Raw genomic sequence first — 19,174 nt, 5'->3', positions numbered from 1 at the left:
CATACATGCACTTAGAGTTGGCTTCATCCCAAACCCTGAGTCAGAGAAGCATTTATGACTTGATAAAAGTTCTACATGGGCACATGCAACCCAGTGCTATGCAGGAGGTTGCAAGCACACGCTTTGATTGGCTCCAAAGACTCTTGGTTTCAAAGGTAAAGAACAGGCAGATGAGTATGTGCATGCCTGAAAGTGATGGGGGGAGTAAAACTTTTTGCATGAAGGTTTCATATTTTTTAATTAATTTCTTTATTGATTAAGGAAACTCATATTTGTCTTCAATCCCCCATTCTAATCCCCCACCCCACCCCCACTCATGTTCCCACCCCCCTATTGTCCTTGACCACTAGTTAGGCTCATATGTGTGCACATAAATCCTTTGGTTAATCTCTCCCTTTTACCCCCACCCTCCCTTTGAGGTCCAACAGTCTGACCCATGGCTCCTTATCTCTGGGTCTGTTCTTATTCATCAGTCTATGTTGTTCACCATTTCCCCTAGATGAGTGAGACCATGTCCTACTGGAAATATACTTATAATATTTTTTTTTAATGTACTAACTAGTCTTGGTCACCGTCTGTACTGAGGGTCAAAAAAGAGGGCAAGAACCCTAGCTGGTTTGGCTCAGTGGATAGAGTGTTGGCCTGTGGACTGAAGGTCCCAGGTTTGATTCTGGTCAAGGGCATGTGCCCAGGGTGAGGGCTTGATCCCCAGTAAGGGGCATGTAGGAGGCAGCCAATCAATGATTCTCTCTCATCGTTGATGTTTCTGTGTCTCTCCCCCCTTGCCTCTTCCTCTCTAAAATCAATAAAAAATATTAAAAAAAGAAAAAAGAAAAGAAAAAGAAAGAAAGAAAGAAAGAAAGAAAGAAAGAGGGACAGAAAAGAATTTGAGTCCAGAACACCGAGTGTGCTTCCTGGGAAATTCTAAAAGAAAGAACAAGTAAATTTGAAAGAAAAAGAGCTGAAAAGGTGAATAAAGACCATGCAAAGGGGGATTCTCAATAGAAATAGAACATCAAACTGAAGAATTTGGCCAATTATTATAAAGCTGAGCTGGACCTGGGAGGTTCTGTTAACAGAAAAACTGTATAAAAGTACAGAAAATACAGGCTTACACTATCAACCTTGAGATGGGGCTCAGGTGAAGGCTCAGAAATCTCTGAGGTACAGAGTAGCACTTCCTCCCTCAGGCTTGAGAACTCCTTAGCTGAATTTCTGAAAACTCAGAATTATTATAGACAATGAGCAGGAAAGATCCTGTTGAAGTTATTTGCTGGGTGGATCTCATGATATAGGTGGATCTCTTTGGCTCGGAGTCTATAAAGTCTTTGTCACAATTGCTCATATCGGTGGTTATGAAGGGAAAGTAGCCATGGACATGATGTTTTGCAAAGAAGCATGGCTATATTCCAATAAAAGTGCATTTACTAAGAGATGTGGCCAGCTGTATTTGACTAGTGGGCCTTAGTTTGTCAACCCCTGATCTAGAAGGAAAAGAATAATAGGGCTCATAATAATTTATGTGGTGTGCCCCAAAGCAAAGGAGGTTAAATGGTGTGTACAAATCTCATCTTCAGGAATTGTTCATGCCCATCATTTGGAAAAACAGAGAAGTTCAGTGTGTGTCCTTGTCACTTATACTATTACATCCCTCAACAACTTCCACCTGTCTCCATCCTCCTCCCACATTCTGGGGCTGATTGCTATGCACCACCCCTGACCTCAAACACCAGCTCCTCCACCATGCCCCACAAGAACACAGCCCAATTTCTGGAGCACCAAAGAGACCTCCCCAAGTCTGACAATGTTGCTTAACATATGTCCCTCTTTTACTTTCTCACCTCATTACTACAGCGAAGAGTAAAATTTTATTTTTCTCATTCATTCACTTTGATGAAGCTCTGGGCTTCCCAAGGTGACCACTGAGACCTGAACAAATCTCACAAACCGATAGAGCTAATGTGAAGGTGGGTGCTAATAGCTTAAGGCGGGGACTCACAAACTGCTCTATAAATACACAGGGTACAGGGCAATGTGCCAAGATAAATATGCCACAGGACAAATATAATGCAGCTTTCAGAAACATACATCTCATTTGAATAATCTTGGAGGCAAGTTAAATATTATAACAAATTCAAAGTGTCATATTAAAATATGGCTATGATGTGAATAAATATAGATAGTATGTATTAATTAATTTTCATTGTTGAGCTTGTTGCTCACCATTTTGTGCTATGAATTCACGTTATTAGGGATGAACTCCTCTCTCATAAGGGATACTCAGTGGAGTTGGTTGAAAAGCACTGTCTTGATATAAACCTCTTCCTGCTTTTGTAAGAAAATCAAGGTCAAGTACAATCTCCCATAATTTCTCATCCTCCTTCCCAAAGACATATACACCCATATTTATTCTTTTAATCTCTTCTCCAGTCTTAGCTAATGAGTTACATTCCTATTTTGGCCAACTGCTTCCACTTGTGTCTTTGATCCCAACTTTTCCCACTTTACCTGTATTTTTCTTCCACTGGCCATCTTGTACCCATTCTAAAATGCTCTCTCACTCTCTTCTTCTGCCCCATTGGAGTCATAAATACACCCAAGTACTTCTATTATGCAAACCCTTCATTTTATGTCATGTCTTCTTTTATCATCCAATCTTTTTTTCTTCCTAAATTATTCTTCTCAAAACATAGTCAGAAGCACATCAAAAATATAGTCCATGATTCCTCTCTCTTTCTTCTTCGTGTGCCATTTATTTCTCAACCCACTGCCATCTGGTTTTTATCCTCCCTACTCTACTGAAACTGTTCTTAGTAAGATCATCCAAGACCATATCCCAATTGCCAAACGTATAGAACATTTCAATCTTATATTACTTGAGCTATATGAAGCATTTGATACTGTGGAGCTCCTTTTTTTTCCGTAAAAAAAAAAAAATACATTCCGGGTTCTTTTATAATGCCAACTTGCCCTCTTTCTTCTCATTTCACTCTTCCTATCTCTTCTGTTCCCCATATTGCCCCCTCCCCCGTCCTTTAGACATTAGTGAGCATCAGAGTTCTACTTCCCTCTTTCTACACTATCTTCCTGGGTGAGCTCAAATATTCTTAAAAATTTAAATACCCGTATTAGTAATGTATTGCTATGTAATAAATTACCCCAAAAGTTAGCAACTTAATGCCACAAACATCTTATTATTTTATGGTTTCTGTGGGTAATAAATCAGAAAAAAGCTTAGCTGAGGTCCTCTGGCTCAAGGTCTCTCATGCAGCCTTAGTCAAACAGTTGGCCAGGACTCTGGTTTTATCTGAAGCTCAACTGGGGAGCTGGGGGAGAGAGTCTTCTTCCAAATTAATTCATATGGTTTTTGCAGGCCAGTCAGTCCCCCTCCACAGGGCTTCCCCACACCATGAAAGCTGAATAGAGAGCCCAATGTAGAAGTCACATGCTTTTATAACATAATCTTGAAGGTGATAGTCTACTCATTAGAAATGAGTCGATATGTTAAGTATTCATTCAAGGGGAAGAGATAACACAGAGCATGAAGATCAATGTACGGGAATCACTGGGGACCATCTTAGAGGCTGCCTACTATACCACCTGTGCTCTGATGGTCTCATGTCTATATCTCTCTCCTGAGACATCTCCCTCAAGTTTTAAACTCACATCCTTACTGCTTGCAAGACATCCCTCCTTAGATGACTCAGATGTCTGAATCTCAATATATGCCGAAGAGAATTTACCATATTTTTCTCTATATCTATGGCCTATTTTCTCCTATCTTCTAAATGTGCTACAGCCATAAACCTAGGCATCCTTTCTAGAAACCGAGGAGACAAACTTTATTTTTCATTCTTGTTTATTCTAATAAAATCTAGTGTCTTAATTTTCTGAATTTATTTGCTACATATGTCAACCTGTTTCCCTTCTTCCCAACTGTTCACCACTTACAAAATAAAGTTGCTCATTGTGTCTCACCTGGACCCCTGACACACATCTAGCTCATGAACACTCGAACCTAAGTAGCCCTGTCCAGCACACTGCATGTGTTATGTATTAAATGCTCTCAGATTAAATAGATGGAGATGAACATGGGGCAAGATTTTCAATGAGTGCTGAAAACCGTAAGGCACTCTCCGTTACAGTGCTGTTGCTGCTGGAGAGGATGCTAAGGATGACAGAGATGATAATATGGGAGAATTGCACCATCCGTGTAATAAAAATGTGAGAACAAGTCTTGATCACAGATGCAAACAAGTTATCTCTCTCTGCTGAGATGTTCAGCCCCTGCTGGAAGCACCAAACACACGGGTTCTGATGCCACATGTCATCATCTCTATTTCTGCACCTGGATGCTCAGTGAAGGCTGAGTCCTCAAAATAACCTCTGGTTTTGAATGAGGAAATCATCACAGTATAATTGGGGCTGCGGAAGAGCCGGAGATGCCATTCCAGTGGAACGCTATTCTGAGTTCTCCCCCGTGATCTAAGATGGGGCACGTCTAATCCATCATCTAATCAATGATTCAATCATTGTAGATGCACCCATCCACAGGACCTCTATTTACATTTTCTCCCGGCCTCCATTTTTTTTCATGTCTCCTTAAAGGACATCAGAACCTCCTCAGAACTAAGTTATCACGGTGGCAGAGAGAGAGAGTGAGAGAGAGAGAGAGAAAGAGAGAGAGAGAGAGAGAGAGAGAGAGAGCGAGCCATCATGCTGAACAGCTTTGAGACAGATACCATTACCAAGGGTAGCAGCCAAACCTATTCCCCGCCTGTGAATTCAAATGCAAAAAGACAGTTGATGCCTTAGGACAAATTTAGCTGTGGCTGGGCTAGATCATGGATGGGTACCAGCATGAAAATTCATTCATATGACTTGGGAATATAATACCTGACACAAGATGTATCGTGGCTGCTGTGCTCCCATTCCAGATAAGGACACAGCAGTAACAGATGGAGGAACAAGGCACTTATCTTGTTAGTTGATGGATTTATCTTTTTTCCCCTTTCCTACATATTCCTAGTGTTTAGTGAGTGGTGGTTTTCACCGTGCAGCATATGGAGAGTGAATTGATTTCTTTTCTCCCTCCTTAATTCAATGAGAACCAGAGTGGGGATAAACAGCTTGCTGTGCTAGAAAAATTTCCAAACAGTCAAGAAAATGTCAAACTGCCTTTTCTTCCATTTGTGGTGGGAATTTTGGGTTTGGAGAGCATTCCTCCATCAGCAGGGATGAAAATGAGAGTGCTTTATGTGATTAGGATAATGGCACATCCGGGGTTCTCAGGGCTTTGGTTGGGACAGCATCAGCTCATTCTAAGTTATGGCCAAAGAGAGTTGTATTTAGTACAGGGAAGGAAGGGAATACCCTGCATTTAAAATAACTCTTAACATGACTAATTATAGTGGCCTAAATAACTGCTATATTCTACCTACTTCCAATACCCCTCTTAATTGATACTAATATATATATATATATATATATATATATATATATATATATCTACATAAACAAATTAAACAAGAGGGAGAACATCGCAAGATGAAATATGTTGTCAGAATTGTATAAGCTGGAAAGCAGATGAATGCATAGGAACTCATCTCACCAAGCAGGGAAAGTTAAAACTGAAATGGATGGGAGAAGCAAGCTGATTCAGGCTGCAAACCTCTAGAAACACCCATGCATTTGAGACACCATTTATTAATAGAGGCTGTGGTGATGGGTGCATTAAAAAATCAAGGAGACTATGAAAGTCTCTGTGAGGAAAAGTCACATTTCCTACATTTTGAAATTAGGGAGTAGTACTTCTATCCTGGTAAGAGATGAACTAGAGAAGTGGTTTTCAAAAATGTGGTTCCCAGTTGGTCTGAAGGTTGTGGGTTATTGTTAAGCTGATTAACAAAAACGTGGTTCCCAGATCAGCAGTATCACAGTCACCTGAGAACTTACTGGAAATGCAAATTCACAGGCCACACTCCTACTGAAGCAGGACCTCTGAAGGAGAGGCCCCCCCTACTGTGCTTAAACCAGCCCTGCAGGTAATCCTTATGCTCAAGGTAAGAGCAACTTGGGGACAAGGCACAGACAGGTAGATTGGAAGAGCCTTTCCTGAAAAACACACCCACCAGGATGGATAAAACTTCTTGATATTTGAGGGTTCCCCGAAAAGATGGATGGGTCCCCTCCGTTAACTGAGAGTGAGGCCCACAGTCAACATACTGTCGCCTATAGACCTTCCAAAGAGCTCTGAGCACTTATCCCCCAAGCAAAACAAACAAACAAACAAACAGGAAATAGAGAATAATGAAGACCTCTTGGAAATTAAAAATGCTGTAGACATTTAAAAAAAATAAATATGAATTTCAAACATAGAATGATAAAGTTGTAGAGCTCTCCCAGAAAGTAGTATAAAGAGATAGGAAATAGAAATGTGGACATATTTTAAAAATACAACACCAACTTAATGAGACTTCTAGCAAGAAATAGAGAGAAAAGAGGAAACAATTAACAAATAAATATCAAAATACAAAACTGATTGGAAAGGAATTGACTAAGTATCCAGGAGAGTAAATAAAAAAATTAATCAATCATTGTAGATGCACCCATCCACAGGACCAAGGCACTGTATAAAGAAATCCCCAATATCAGGGATAAAGAGTGTTGCTTAAGAGCGTCCTAGGAAAAATTGGAGATCTCACCCAAAGAAGCAGGAAGCAGGAGGCACAGTATTTCTCAACAGCATCCCTAAAACCTGCAGAGCAACGAGGAAATTCTGAGGAGAAAGCATTGGAAAGTGAGAGTTTGATACCGAATCAAACAATCACATGTAAGGAAACAGGATATTTTTTAAACAAGCAAGTTGTCAGTGCTTTCCTCAGGAAGTAGCTGAAAGTGTGCTTTTCCAAAACATGGGTAAATTCAAGAAAACGGAAATCGCGGGGTCCTTAGAAACATTCCAGACAGAGAGAGAGGTGCCAGATGGCTGTAAGGGGACATTTCTGCATGACAACTGTGATGCAAGTCCAGAGAGCAACCTCCTCAAATTCAAGCAGGATAATGGAGGGTTCTAGAAGGGATATGCAGTCAACACTGCAACAGCAATAATAAAATCTGCCAGATTGCCTCAGGCATGAACTCTGATTAACTTTTCATAGTACAATACAATGGGAAACATTCTGAAAAAAATAGGCAGACATACGTGGAAAACTAAGTAGCTGTAAGAAAAAGAGGAAGTTGTATGAGAGTAAGTGGAATTATAATTTACTTGTTTTGATTTGCATTGTATTGATGATTTGAATATTTATTGATTCAACCAAAAATGTTGATGTAAAACTAGATATTGGGATAATGGGAGAAATAAATGTGATGGGTGAGAGGTGTGAGAGTCCTAAATCTTTATTTTCTGTAGTAAATTGATATCTAGAATTTATGAAATAATGTTACAAGAATGTTATTTAGAGATCTGAAGGTAAATAGGCAAATAAACAGATGAGAATTGAAAATGTTTGACTTGGAGAAGGGGATTCTTGGGTGAGGACAGTGAGACCAATATTATTAGTGTCACTTATAGTACTATTTATATTTAATTACTTTGATAAAATCACATTCTGTGTTTAAGCCTTGGACTTGAGGTCCTACCTCTTGTCCTAATTCTACAGCATCCTCATTATAGGACCTCTCTTAACCTGTCCAAAGTGATCAACTCCTTGTCATTCAATTTAACTGTCACTTCCTTAAAAAATGTTTTTCTTGATGCCATCCAAAATAAAAGAAGTCCTCTGTCTGTTTCTCTCACTGAAATTTTTTTCCTCCTTCTGAGAACTCGTCTCAATTTTTAATGAGAACATCATTTGCTATCTGTCGCCTATACTAGATTACAGAGTTCATAAAGGAACGGGTCTTGGCTTGTTAACCATTATTTTCCCAGTGCCTCGCAGAGGGGAAAGTAAATGCATGGATGTGTCTACCTCTACGCTCATCCTGAGGTCTTCCTACATCAAACATGGCATCCTCTCCTAAGGAGAAATCAAATGCTCCCCTGTCTGCTAAGGGAGGGATTATCAGAGGTAAAAATTCACAGGTGGGGTTTCGGGCAGGCTGAGGGCTAAATCCTCCCTCCACTTTACTTACTTTCAAAATCTGTTGCACTCAAACATCCTCTTAAGTATTTGAATAAGGTTCATTAAGTATAAGAGTTTTTTCTTTCTTGAAATTTATTTTTGTAGATCCCTTTCATCATCATCCTTCCATGACTCAAAACAAGAAAATTTAGGAGTGGTGAAAGGTGGTAGGGAGCGGGAGGAAGTAGATGGATTTGGTGGGGAGTGGGGGAGGGGTCCTGAGAAGTTGGGAGGCCTCCTGGCTGGGCTCTATCTCACCTAGGGCCCTACTTGGTGCAAAAACTCTCTGGGACCGAAACCGGTTTGGCTCAGTGGATAGAGTGTCGGCCTTGGGGACTCAAGAGTCCCAGGTTCGATTCCGGTCAAGGGCATGTACCTTGGTCGCGGGCACATCCCCAGTAGGGGGTGTGCAGGAGGCAGCTGATCAATGTTTCTCTCTCATCAATGTTTCTAGCTCTCTATTCCTGTCTCTTCCTCTCTGTAAAGAAATCAATAAAATATATTTAAAAAAAAAAAAAAACCTTTCTGGGGACAGCAGCCCTCCCATCCCTACCCACCCAGATATGCTGCTGCAGGAGATGCAGCCTTGGGGTGAAGGGCCAGTAGATGCTGGGGTCGGGGTGTAGATTCTGAACATGGAAAGCTGTAACCTTGAGCTTGGCTGAGGAGAGGCTATAAACACAGACAGGTACCACAGATAAACAGCAAGAGGCAAACCTAATCAAGACCGTGGGGATTTCTGTGTGTCTCTGCCACACTTTTGCACGGAGCTGCTGCAAATCAAGCTATTCTGAATCACCACAGCCTGTCTCCCTGCAGCACAGGCGACTGTGGTGTGCCTCAGGGGACAGCCTGGTGGGAGGAGAAGTTACTCACTGGATCCAGCAACAGGTTGAGGGGGTCCTCAGGGACATGGGCTATTAAGGTGTCAGCCTGCAGGATGCTGCTGGGAGATAACATTTCAGGGAAGCAGATTCCCCAGGACTTGTGGTCCAGAGAGGCCTCTAGCTGCTGTCACAGCAGGGAGACTCAGACAGGAACACACACAGGGTTCACTGGGGTGTGTGGGTGTGTGTGTGTGTGTGTGTGTGTGTGTGTGTGTGTCCAAGGCCTGTCAGCTCCACTCATGAGCAGTGTATAAGATATAGGATAGGTGTCTTGCTTGAGAAGAACCATTTAGTCCCGATGAACTTGGTGAGCTTTCAGGATGAACTTGCCTTCTCCCTTTTCCATAATCAGTCTGGATCTTGGCCTATTGTCACTCTCTAAGTGCTCACAGCTCCTCATTCTCCTGACCACAGCTGCGTGTTCTGCCATGTGCCCTGGGAAGAAAACCCTAGATTCCAGCCCTTCCTCTGCTATTAATTTACTTGGAAACCCAGAGGCCTATCCTCATATCTGCAAGGACCTCAGGTGTTTTGCAGTTTCCAATGGACACATCCTCCCATCTCAGGCTCCCGTGGCTCCCTCAGTCTGGGTGATTCCTTGTACCCCCCATTCCCCACCTGCAACCCCCTCATATGAATAAGTCTTCCTCATATTTTAGATTTGTATAGAATTTTCTTAAAATTCCTTTCCTAGTTCCTCATACATGGGCAGGGACCCTCACACATTCTCTTAGCACAGTGGTTGGCAAACCACGGCTCACAGACCACGTGCGGCTCTTTAGCCCCTTGAGTGTGGCTCTTCCACAAAATACCATGGCTTGGGTGAGTCTATTTTGAAGAAGTGACCTTAGAAGAAGTTTTAATTTAAAAAATCTGGCTCTCAAAAGAAATTTCAGTCATTGTACTGTTGATATTTGGCTCTGTTGACTAATGAGTTTGCCGACCACTGTCCTAGCATGTTGTATTTTTGCTTTGTTGCACTGACCACAACTTTAATTAAATTACTCCTTGTGGCTGAGCTAGTCCTGCTAGTCCACAGTCCCTGTGAGGAAGCGTGACTGGCACTCCTGTGTGCCTGGCACGGAGCACAGTGAAAGGCACTTTGGGAGTGTGTGATAATGAATGAATGGATGCCAGCCAATGTCTCTTGAGCACAACTTAGGTGTTCTACCCTATCCAGGCACGTCTCCTTTTATTGTGCTTCACCTTACTGTACTTTCATGGATGTTGCATTCTTTATAAATCGAAGAAAGACCCTCCACCAACAAAAAGACTGACTGGCCTTATTGTAATGCTCGCTTTATTGTGGTTGTTGGAGCTGAACCTGTAACATCTTTGAGATGTGCCTGTAATAGGTGCTAGGAGTGGAGTGAACAAGAGGCAGTTCTTGTCCTTAAGAAGCTCAAATAACAATGGAGAGAGACTGAGAAGTCAACCAACAACGCAGGGTCAAGGCTATGATGTGGGTAAGGTCAGAGTGCCTTAGGACCTGTCGGAGGAAAGGATTATGATGTGAATTCATAATTGCCTTACAAAGCTACAGAATCTGTGCAATGGAGCACTATTGTGTAGATAGAAATCGCTGATGATAGACACTAGACACAAATGCATTCCAAAGCATGTCTTTGCATGAGCGCCCCCTATTTTGATAAGTATCCAAGTAGCATGTACGGAAATGCTAGAGCTGTTGATTTCAGTGGCTTTCGTATTTTCCAATTTCTTAAGTGTTTTAAGCTTTTCTATGTGTATTATATAGCTATTTATTTTTGTGTCACTTTGTGTCTTTATTATTCATATGTTTTCATAATCATTGTCATCAGCATCACAGATGATTACTCTAAAAAGCAATAACATCCAAAATTTGAGTTTATGAGTGACTTGTGAATGCACTTGGGGCACTTGTCAAATTCTTGCCACATGCTAGTGGAGTAGATATCTTATCTCTGTCTACAAATAGGAATCTGAGGCGCACGGGTCTTTGCCCACAGCTTGGAAGTGAGAGAGAACCCAGGATTCTATCTCTCCTGGGCCCTCCCCACTCCTTTCTGAGGAGACTGACCCTCTCTTATGACCATATTTCTACTGTGTGGCTTAGAGAAGGCAAACATTAATTTTCAGCAGCCTGCCTCACCATCCCTCAGACCAGGGGTCTTCAAACTTTTTAAAGTGGGGGCCAGATCACGGTCCCTCAGAGAGCTGGAGGGCCGGACTATATGAACTACTAATTCCTACTGTAACACCTCGGCTGCGCTCACTGCCCAAAAAACCTGGCAGGCCGGATCAGACTCCTCTGCGGGCTGCATATGGCCCGCGGGCCGTAGTTTGAAGACCCCTGCCTCAGACCCTTAAAAATCATACAGGAAATGCTGCATTACCATCCTCCAAGTGTCAGGGGAGAGCTCCTTGGTATGACCACATCTATCCACTGAGCCAAACTGGCGAGGGCAACTTATTTTTAAAAGAGACTCAGAGAGCTCTCCTGCCCCTTTTGCCACTTGAGAACAGTGAGGAGACAGCCGACTATGAGCTAGGCAGCGGCCCTCAACAAACACCCCATCTTCTGTCACCTTCACCTCAGACTTCCAGCCTTCAGAATTGTGAGAAACAAATTTCTGTTGTTATAAGCCACTCAGTTTATGGTTTTCTGCCAGCGGTCTAAAGGGACTAAGACAAAGGGGTCTCACTAACACACAAGTATTGTCTTTTACCTCTTCTTTGTCCTTGGATCCCAGAAGATAAACTGAGAAGCTATCATTGCTAAGACACTCTGACTTGCTTGCTAAGGTAGATACAGTCAGGGTAATTGCCAAAAGAAGCCCTTTGTTTTGATTCCAGGCCTCCATTTGGTTTGCCTCGGGAAGTATGAAATGATCTTTCTTACAATGACCAAAAGCATTGGGAAAAAGCAGAAAAAACAAAAACCCAAATTAGATAACCTTGACCTCCCAGGTACTAGTTCGACTTCAGGACTGACATCCCCAGTGAGACTCCTGTCACCTTACACTGCATCCCAGGTATAACCTGAAGTCAGGGAAAGCTACCAACCTAGTTTAGTCAAGGTCAACATCTTTCTCCTCCCTGGCAAGCCCCAGACCACCAGTCCTGCTGCTGTCCTCCCCCTCCACCTCTGAAGGTCGAAGGGGTAAAGACCAACTCGGGGGAAGGTAATAGAGTGACAGCACCTCATAAAAAGGAAATATAAGGGACGAGGCAAAGCGCCGGCAGCCAGATGCAGTGCTTCTGGAGACATGGTGAAGAAGAAGAATGTTGACCCGGTGAACTCAATTTGCTCCACTGCCTTATGCTTAAGAAAATATTCGAGCTCTTTCTTTGCCTTTTGTGCCCCAAGAAAGCCCAATGGCCGCAGCTCTCTGCAACCTGTCACCTGGCTGCTGATGTAGTTGTTGAGCAAGAATCTCCCGTTCTGACAGGTGGACCTCTGACAAGGGGAGAATGGATATTAGGGTCTCTGGCCTTTGGGTCCCAGTCCAGGCTGATTTCATTTCAGATTAAGAGCTGCTGAAATGCAGCAATCGATAACTCAGCTCTTTTGTTTGGTTGTTTTTGCCAAGTCCCCAAAGAGATTAGATCTGATTTTGCAGACCTTTAGCAAATTTAATTGTTTTTTATCCACGGTTGCTCAATACAACTCCTTCGAAGCTGGGAGCAGAGAAACTCCGGTCCTGCAGACTAGGGTTACTTAAAGTTAAAAAGCCGAAGTTCCTTGGGTGTGCGGAGAAACAGGACCATGTCAAGGTGGAGATGTGTTTGACTCCAGTGATCCTCCACCATTCCACTCCTCCCCTTCCCATCACCATTCTCCTGGAACAGAATTTCTGCTCTCCTTACTCATAGGACCAAGAAAGAAACATATGAACATGGAATCAAGAGCTCTCAGTTCCAAGATTTCATTCTGACACCCAAATTATATCCACTCCAAGTTTTCAGGAAGGTTGGGAAGGATCTGAAGGGAAAGTTGACCTCTTGGCCAAACAGGACCATTCTGAGATGAGGAGGGAGAAAAGTGTGGCTGCAGGACTCACCAGACCCTTAATGATCGCTTCTAACATGGTGACACTGGCCACCAAACAGCAGTAAAGGCAACTGATCACCAGTTCCAGAGACTCCATGCTGTGATCAGCCCTCACCTGGTGGGACCCACACTTTCTACACACCTTACTATCTTTAGCCTTCCACTGTCTTCTTCAGCACAGCGCTATACTATTCCCAAGAATCTTGCTCAAGAAAATAACAGTGGTGCATAACTGTATTGTTCATTCCAGAAACTTCCTGCAAGACCCATTAAGGCATCATTATAAGGCATTAAAGTATAGTTTCTACCCCAAGACTGTGTGTCCAGAAATCCTAACTGATTATATCAAGATCCTTATGGATCCCAATCTTGCACACCCCCTACTGGGGATGGGCCCACAACCAAGGTGCATGCTCTTGACCGGAATGGAACCTGGCACCTTTCAGTCCACAGGCCGACGCTCTATCCATTGAGCAAAACTGGTTTCGACAAAAGGCTATTTTTTTGATTCAGACACTGCCGCTACACTGTTTGGATTTAATGTTCTGTGTACTCTTCAGCAAAAAGCAATGGGAAGTTATTGGAAACTATGTCCTTACATTGCACTTCAAAGTGAGAAAATGAGAACTTCGGTTAAGAACTTTTCCTTCTTAGTCCATGATCTTAGTAACTGAGTGCGTTTCCATTGAGAAGAGAAACATGTTAAGAAACAAAACTTAAGCTACTGCCTGCTACACAGCAAATTATCAGCCTATTCTTTCTGAGGTAAGCATGTTGATTCACAGGCCAATCAGATACTTCAATCATTTCAATTTGAGGAAATTGTGTAACTCAGCTTGCCAGCCTGCCAAATGGATCTATGTGATTCATGGGTCCTTGAGAAATAAAAATTCAGGCTGGCAAAACCTGTACAATGTTGAGAAGGCAGGCAGCAGGCAAGGACCCGGCCCTGTGCAGTGTGAGTGGCAGCCCCCACCCAGGCCTATATGCAAATAACCAAGCAGGATACCAGGAGCCGATTGCTTTCCCATCTGCTATTTTTCTCTCTTTTTCCCTTTAAAAAAAAAAAAAGGAAAAAAAAAAAAAGGAATTCTTTTCACTCTGCATTAGCGCTTGGATGTAATGGTGCAAAGCATTTTTCATTTATCATCATAACGCCAGTCAAAGGAACTCTTAATAATGTAAATGCAGGAGGAAAGCCATTAGGGTTTATTTGCATGGCAGCTCTAAGCTCATTCTCCACTCTGGGTATAAAGTGGGAGTCAGCGGGCAGGGCCAGGTGGCCAGGTGGCCAGGTGGCATTGCAGCCAGCCCCTTCCTGGAGGGGTCTCAGGAAAATGCAAGTGCCCCACCTTGAGGACCAGAGCCAGGGATGCAGGGCCCGATTGCTGACTGCACCAGAGGAACTCCCATCTGCTCTCTACAACCCCTTCCCTCACAGGAAGTCGAGACCCACAGGTTGAGAACCGCTTCTGTAGAGCCTAAGACCATCGGAAAACACAGACATTTATAATACAATTCACTAACAGTGGCAAAATTACAGTTAGGAAATAGCAACGAAAATAATTTTGTGGTTGGGGGTCACCACCACATGAGGAACCGTATGAAAGTGTCGTGGCATCAGAAAGGTTGAGAACCACTGCTATAGAGGCCTGTCAGGCCTCTGGAAGGCTGGCCCAGTGCAAGCTCACAAAAGCTTGGGAAGTTGATTGGTGATTTTGAAAAAGTGCATGGTCCTTCCTAAGCCCAAGACAATATAACCCCAAAGTGCTCTCTCTCTCTCTCTGGATGACCTGAGCTTGCCTATGCACTGGTGCAATTTCTCTCCATAACATGTGGCCCTAGCAGCAGCATGGCTGATGCCTGCACAGACTCCAAACGCAGGCGCCAGGCAAGAGCTAGGATCCCACAGCACAGCACCAGATTGCAGCCAGGAACATGAGCAAAGTGAGCCGAATGATGAGAAAGGCTGGTCTGGACTAGCTTGAATGTGGCACCGAACCCCTGGACATTGGCTCTATTTCTGGCCGACGTTTTCCATGGAGGGATGGAGAGAGATGGGACATCAGAAACCCAGCTGCTTTCTATTTTCACCCAAATAAATCTTACCACAGGCCCCATCCTCCCTTGTGGGTCCTTGCAAATGCTTTTTCTTAGGATACCACTTCCACTGGCAACAGTACCGAGAGAAGCTCAACAAAAACAATGTGATCCCTTTATGAATGAGCCAATAAACTGCACTCACAGAGAGTCTACCGATCAGCATTTTACTGTACCAGTTTATCCCAGCAATTTCAAAATGTAAGGGAGCCAGGGATCTCGGGAGCTGAATCGTGACTGTAAATGGATTCTCCACTAAATCATTATAATAGAAAAGGTCTGAAATATGGAGACAGAGATAACTGAGTAACATCTCTGATCGGACTCCTATTTAGCAAATAGGACCTTGGGAAACTAATTTAACTTCCCAGAGCCTCAGTTTTCTTATCTTTAAAATGGGGCAGTAAGCCCTGCCCAGTGTGGGAGGCAACCAATTGATATTTCTCTCTTATGTTAATATTTCTCTCTCTCTCTCTCTCTCTCTCTCTCTCTCTCTCTCTCTCTCTCTCTCTCTCCTTCTCTCTAAAATCAATAACATTTATTTCACAAAATGGGACAGTAATTTCTGCCTCCCAGAATTGCTGTAAGGGGGACATGAAGTGAAGCCAGGCAGGACCTCTGCAGGCTGGCTGTTCATGGCTGCTGCTTAAGGGTCCTGGTCACTGCAGGAGGTCTGAGGTCATCACATGCAGGAGGTCTGTGATGAGGCCTGGGTGACAGTGTTTTTAAAAATCACCCAAACAGCCGAAACTGGTTTGGCTCAGTGGATAGAGCGTCAGCCTGCAGAGTGAAAGGTCCCAGGTTCGATTCCAGTCAAGGGCATGTAGTACCTTGGTTGCTGGCACATCCCCAGTGGGGATGTGCAGGAGACAGCTGATGGATGTTTCTCTCTCATTGATGTTTCTAACTATCTCTCTCCCTTCCTCTCTGTAAAAAATCAATAAAATGTATATAAAAAATAAAAAAATTTTAATTGCCCAAACAAAGTAAACATTGCTGATCTTGGCATCACACTTGGTGCAGCAAAGACACCGTGCCCCGAGGACAATGCCTGGCACATAACACATGCTCAGCAAATGTCCATCTTTTATTGATTGATTGCCGACTGAACACTACCTCCTTCACAGTTACAAAGTAGAAATAAGAGCCCTGAGATCTTAAGCTGACAATTTGTTCAATATTCAGCAGCTATTTAAAATTTAGGAGAAATACATTTCACATGTAAAATGCATCAAACAAGTAAGTGGATTTCAAGTGTAGGAGGAAGGAGTAAAATTGGCATCCGCAATGGCTTCCTGCGTGCTGCCTTCTTAATTTATACCGGAATATGTTCCTTTCAAGGTGGGGGGCAGGGAAGAAGGCTTTGATGAGATTTTTTTTTTACCCCAACTAATATTTAAAATAGCTCAGCTTTTACATGATCTGCAGGAGGAGGAGTGGCCAACTTATTTTAGGAGATACTGTAAGACTGGGGAGTCTGAGATTTACCCTAGAAATGTGTCACCAGGTAGATTTCAGAAAGAGTTCTCAGCTGTGGTTATCTATTTAAATTGCACCTAATCTAACACTCATTTAATTTTTTTTTTTTTTTTTTTTTTTTTATCACTCAGGTGTTTGACAGCCATGTCCTATCTAACACTGATTCTAAGCTCCCGGTTCCAGCGGTAACATCCTGTAATGTAAAAGCCCACACAACTGCTTCTTCCCAGAGTGGGAATGCACATGTGTTGATACTTGATAAACGGTCCTTTCTCCAGCATGTCAAATGAGAAAAAGATGTTTGCTCCTCTCTTCATTTTTGATCACTTTCATCCTGTTTCTATGGGGAAACCAAGGCATAAAAAGTTAAGGTGATGCCTCAGAGTGGCTCTTACAGGGAGAGCCGAATGAGCGGAATCATGACTGTGACTGTTATTTACCTTAAGAAAGGCTCACAATTTCCCACTCCCCGGAGCCAGGAGGCAGCATGGTAAGGTGGCTGAGGACTCTGCTGTGGAAAGTCACGCAGACTGGCATTCAGATCCCGACTGATATTCGCCCGCTTTGTAACCTTGAGGGAGTTCATTTATCTCGCCAACATCAATTTTCTCCTGTGAGAGGATAATTTTGTAACACTCATGAGGGGTTGTGGTAGCGATTAAATGGATAATGCTGTGGAAGCTCTTATGATCGTGCCTGAACATGTAAGTTCTCAATAAATGTGATCATTATCCGTAGTATCGGTATAGCGGAGAGGTTAAGAGTACACAGTCAGAGCTCAGCTTTCTGGGTTCAAGTCTTGTATCTACCACTTCCCAGCTAAAGGTCTATTGCAAGTTACTTAGGCTCCTTATGCTTCAGATAATAACGAGAATATGCATGATACCTATTTTGAAATGTTGCTGTGAAGTTTGAGTGAGATCTTTTCAAGGACTTGGAATAGTGCATAGCATCAGTAAGCACTCTTGCAGTTTAGGAATTACTATTATTGTCAGAACTCTCATGTCCATAGTAGCAGACTAAGTTGTGTCTCCCAAAATTCATATGTTGAAGTCCTAGCTCCCTGTACCTCGGATATTTGGAGCTAGGCTCTTTATAGGGTAATTGGGGTAAAATGAAGTCTTAAGGGTGGGCTCTACTGTTATCTGACTATCGTCCTTATAAGCAGAGGAAATTTGAACACACAGAGAAACACGAGGGGCACACACACAGAAGAAAGACCATTTGAGGACGCAAGAAGAAGGCAGTGACTTTGAATCAAAGAGAGAGGCCTCAGGAGAAACCAAATTTACTGAAACCTTGATCTTAGACTTCTAGCTTTCAGAACTGTAAGAAATAAATTTCTGTGGTGTAAGCACCCCAGTTTGTAGTACTTTGCTATGGTTCTGAACACTCTAATACAGAAGGGATACATCTTTCTCATCTCTCTTTTAGCATCGTACTGACCAATATATTGGCCACACATATGAAAATCCAGAGGTCTTAAACGAGTCTGTCAAAGGTTAGGAATCTATATTGAGTCCAGAGAAACAGAAAATGCCCTGGGAGGGCTCAAGGGAATGGAAGTAGGCAATGAGCATGGCCAGCAGAAGAGGCAGTTAGTCACCTTCCTCAGCCAAATTGGACACAAGGACAAGGGGTCAGGGGTGGGAAACCTTGTGTGGAGGAGACACATACTCAGATGCAGGTGACATGTCTAGATGGAGAATCTGGCAGGTGGCAGGTGGCAAATTGGAGATTAGCACCTATCAGCTCCTAATGTCCTTCTAAGAAATATTCAAATGTGACTTCTATCAAATGTCACTGCTGTCCCCTCTGAACAGCCCATCAGAACCCCAAGCTCTCCTCTGCTACATGCAGCTGAACCACAGTTCTTTTCTTCCTCCACCAGGACACCGACACAAAGTTCACTTCATGTGACCAAAATGTGGGACATAGATCTGAACATGAGAACTCTCTGGATTCTTCAATCCACTGGTCCTTGAACAGCGTATGCACCTGCCCACTGTCTGCTCACAGGACATGGGAACAGCTGATATCTCCAGAAAGCATTGGAATGCCTCAGTAATTAGAGAAATAAAAATGCATTTATAGGCACAACCTTATTAGCAAGGCAGTCACCATAATAAAGTTAGGAAGAGAAGGAGACTCCTCGTGTGTATTTATAAGAAAGAAAATAGCTAATCTCAAATAATCACAATGCTAAATACGCCTCTCTCTCTGAGGCTAAGGTGCAATGTTCTTAATAAAAATATGTAGGCTAGTCGGCAATTGCTTTGTTTAAATTTGAGATAGAGTGTGGGAAGCCTGCACCAAGCAGGTTAGAGATGACAGTTCTGGAAAAGAGAGAGCCTAAATGTTGAGCTGTGGCCATCACACACACACACACACACACACACACACACACACACACACACACACACACACACAAAACTCCCACCCTATCATCTTTGCCTTGAGCCCCTGGGGAAGCTGCTTGAAATGCATATGCAGTAACTCCTTATAAATGAGCCTTAATTAGCCTGTTTGGGAGACCTGTCTGGAGGGGT

Source organism: Pipistrellus hanaki (genome assembly GCF_964339955.1).
Source record: "Pipistrellus hanaki genome assembly, chromosome: 19".
In the NCBI taxonomy this organism is placed as follows: domain Eukaryota; kingdom Metazoa; phylum Chordata; class Mammalia; order Chiroptera; family Vespertilionidae; genus Pipistrellus; species Pipistrellus hanaki.
The sequence above is the reverse complement of the archived record's forward strand: the minus strand, read 5'-3'. Positions refer to the sequence as shown.